This window comes from Arachis ipaensis, chromosome B05 (assembly GCF_000816755.2).
Source record: "Arachis ipaensis cultivar K30076 chromosome B05, Araip1.1, whole genome shotgun sequence".
In the NCBI taxonomy this organism is placed as follows: domain Eukaryota; kingdom Viridiplantae; phylum Streptophyta; class Magnoliopsida; order Fabales; family Fabaceae; genus Arachis; species Arachis ipaensis.
Window position 1 is genome coordinate 84,555,130 of NC_029789.2, and position 3,585 is coordinate 84,558,714.

The following is a 3,585-nucleotide window of genomic DNA, read 5'->3' on the forward strand; positions in this document are numbered from 1 at the left end:
AACTACTCTACCCTCCAATTTTATCAAAATATCTATTCATATCTATCCATATTCTTTTATAAAATCATAATTTCTAACTTTAATTCCCAAATTGAATCAGAAACCCTAACCCTAACTTTCTCCCTTTCCTCAGCCTCTGAACGCAGCCTCCACCCCCTTTTCTTCCTAAACACAATACACACACAAAATAGAGAAAGAAACACAGAGATGGAGAGGAAGAAGAGAAGGAGAAGGGCGTGGCACCGCTGGCTGGGTACCGCCGCCGTCCATCCCATTGTTGCGCCGTGCACGTCGAGCCCGTCCCGCCGCTGACATCGCCGAAAGGAGGGCGACCACCATGAGGGAGCCGTTGCCACGCAGCCGCCGTCCTGTCGCCAACGCCTTCACGGGGAAGACCGGAGCCGAGGCAGGGAGTAGCGTCACGAGGGAGAGAGAGGAGGTTGGGTCGCGCTGTCCGTAGAGCTTGCTGTCGTCGTCGTTCAAGCTACTACTGCCGCCACACTCCACGACGTTGCCGTCATCATTCACGGAGGAAGAGGAAGCAAGTGCGACTGAGGAGAGCGAGAGAGACCGAAGCTGCGAGGGAGAGGAAGTGACGTACGAAGCTGCCGCAGGAACTGTGAGCCAGAGGAGCCACTGACGTTGCTGTTGTGGCCATCGCCATCACCGTGAGTGAAGTCCGCCGCTGGTACTAATTGAGACTGCCGAAGTTGCTGTTTGACTCTGATGTAATTCATCCTTGTCCCTGCTCACGGTTGTCCTCTGTTCTTCCTCTGCTTTTGATTTTCGCAGTTACCTGAATCTCTGCCGCCGTGGGTATTACCGTTGGAGTCGCTGGGAACCAATGTTGGAGCTGCCCTTGATGATTCTGATGCTGCTACGTAGGTTCGGAGCTGCTTTGTTGTTGCCGGAGGAAGGGAACTCATCAGAAAAATGTTATTGAGGCTGATGTTTGGTTTGATTGTGTAGTTAATGCGACATTGAGGTAGGGGATTTAACGTTTTTAATTTAGAATGCCCACCAAGTTATTTGAATAAGTGCAAATGGTTAACAATGGTTTAGAATTTCTTAATTGTCATGAATGACCTGAAATGCATTTGAAATTTGTTAGTTGTTGTGAATATTTTGAGCTGTGACTGGAATTAAATGTGGCTGTGAATGGTGATTCATTTGATAATACTTGTTAAATTGAAATTTGATGAGTTAATTATTGAAAAGTTGTCGTAATGATAATTGATGAACTGAGTTAGATTTGTGTTTGGTTTGGGGTTATTGAATTTGGAGTGAGTTTGATGATGTGTTAGTGCTTCAATTGGATTATTGAATTCAGGTTAAAGCTGTGAATGTCTTTGGGCTTTGTTGTGAGTGTTTGAAGTTGTAATTGATATTGTGTTCTCTGATATGGATGGAATTGTTGAAAAGTTCTGACTCTATGTGATTATACTGAATTAGTTGAGTTGTGTAGCTGAAATTATGATTGGAATGATTGAGATTTTTTATTGGAACTTTGGTTGAATTTGTTGATTTTGTGAGATTGAATTATAAATTTTTTGATGAGAGATTATTGTGATTTCCATATTTTGATGAGTCAAATTGAAACTATTGCTGTTGACTTGGTTTATTGTAATGGGTTTAGTTAGTGATTAATTGAAGTTGGGCTTAAGGAATAATTGGAAGATTGAATCTTAAAATGTTGAACTAGTTGCTGAAAATCTGATTTTTGAGATTAAAAGATGACTTTGGAAGTGAATCAGTTATTCAACAATAATCAAAATGATATGAGAGTAAAGGCCGAGTAAACTGTAATTAAAGTTGTTGTTGGGATTCAATTTTGGGAAGTTTGCATTAACTATAGAACTAGTTAAGATTTTTCAAAGTTAAAATGTAAAACTTGATTTTCTGCATTACTTTTAAATGAAGCCGGAGACTTTGAAAATCTAAAACTAATTCTGTGATGATTAGAATTGCGTGGGACCAAGTCTGGATTAAGCTTTGGAATATAGGAAGCTGGACTAGTGAATTTGAGGCTTTTTCATTAAGTTTATGATTTATGGTAAATTTTTGAATTAGGAATGCCAAATCTGGTTTTCTGCAGGACGCTTAAGACAGCAGCAACTTGTCTCCTCTATTAAAAATTCTCCAGTTTGAATTTTGAAATGGAACCAATTTTAAATGAAACTCTGGTCCTAGTACTTTAATTTCATAAAAATTTAGAATTGTTAGAGTTGTGGTTTTAAAGATATGAATTTTTAAAGTAAGATGTATTAAGCAGTAAAAATTAGGTTTTGTTTTATAAGTCAGTAACTTTGAGCCTTTATAATTTTTAATTCTGGAATGATATTGAGATGCAACCAATTGGAGGTGAAATTTGAGTATGTTTAGTATATATGATTTAAATTTCAGGGTATTCCATGTTTTAATAAGTGAGTTATGGGACTTGAAAGAGGTTATGTTCAATGATTTGTAAAACAGACTTCAGCAGAAAATTACCTAACTTCCAAGCTACGTAACTCTTTCATTAAAACTGGTATGACCCTGGAACCAATTGAGAAAGAAATTTGGATAAGTTATGTTTAACCACATTAATTTTGAAGGTGGTTGGATTTAATTTGAATTTTATATGAAATTTCGAATGTTGTCCGCTGCTGCTGTCTTCTGGTTTTAAGGCACTACAGAGCAGTCACGGTTTTGCTTATATTCCTGAAGCTAGAGCCAGCGAAAAACTGTGATTTTTAGTTTAATAGAAAGCTTAATCCGAGACGGTCACATGGATACAAGGTTTGCGTAATTCCGAATTCGTTTGATATTTTAAAAATAAAATTGAAATTAGACTGCCGATGTTGTTTTGGTGATTACTTGGATATGGGATTTGAGAAATAGATTTTCTATACTATTATCAAATGTTTTTGAGAATATATTGTTGTGGCAATTGTTGAGAAAGGTTTGATGAGATGTTGAGAAAGAGGGAACCCGTAAGGATGGCTAAGTCCGAGTTTTAGGGGAGGTGCTGCCGAAATTTTATGAAAATCTGAGGTTTTATTTGAAAAGTTATTTTAGAAGCTTTGAATTTGGAAAATTATATTACATGAGTTTTATTTAGTTAAGAAAGGAATTATAATATTTTGAGTTCGATTTACCAAAGAAAAGTCTGTAAAGTTTTAATGACAGAAAAACAGACAGAGACTAGTGAACAAACTAGGGCAACTTAGTTAGTACTTGAGTTGCGACTAGGGTTAGGTGTTATATGAAAAGTTAAACTGGTTCAGTATAGACTTAATGAACCTATACCTGGGACAGGCTAACTATTCATATCGAAATTTACATAACCTTTAAATACATACGTTAAGCAGAAAAATCAGAGCAGAGTAAAGTAACACAGAGCATAGAGTAACCAGAGTAAAGTAAAGAGATAAAGAGATAAAGAGAAGAAGAGTAACATAGATATAAAGGAAAGAGTAATCAAAGAAAAGTAAAGAGATACAGAAAACAGAGTAACTAGAGCAGAGTAAAGAGATACAGAGAAAAGGGAAACCAGAACAGAGTAAAGAGATATAAAGAGAAGAGTAATATAATAAAGAGATATTT

The 3,585-nt window shown here is 36.9% G+C and overlaps 1 long non-coding RNA gene across 1 annotated transcript; it reads left to right on the forward strand.

Annotated features, from left to right (window-relative positions):
* LOC110262900 lies at window positions 642-1,178 on the forward strand. The gene is made up of 2 exons (XR_002347913.1): window positions 642-688; window positions 793-1,178. It is a non-coding gene; the product is annotated as an uncharacterized LOC110262900 (long non-coding RNA).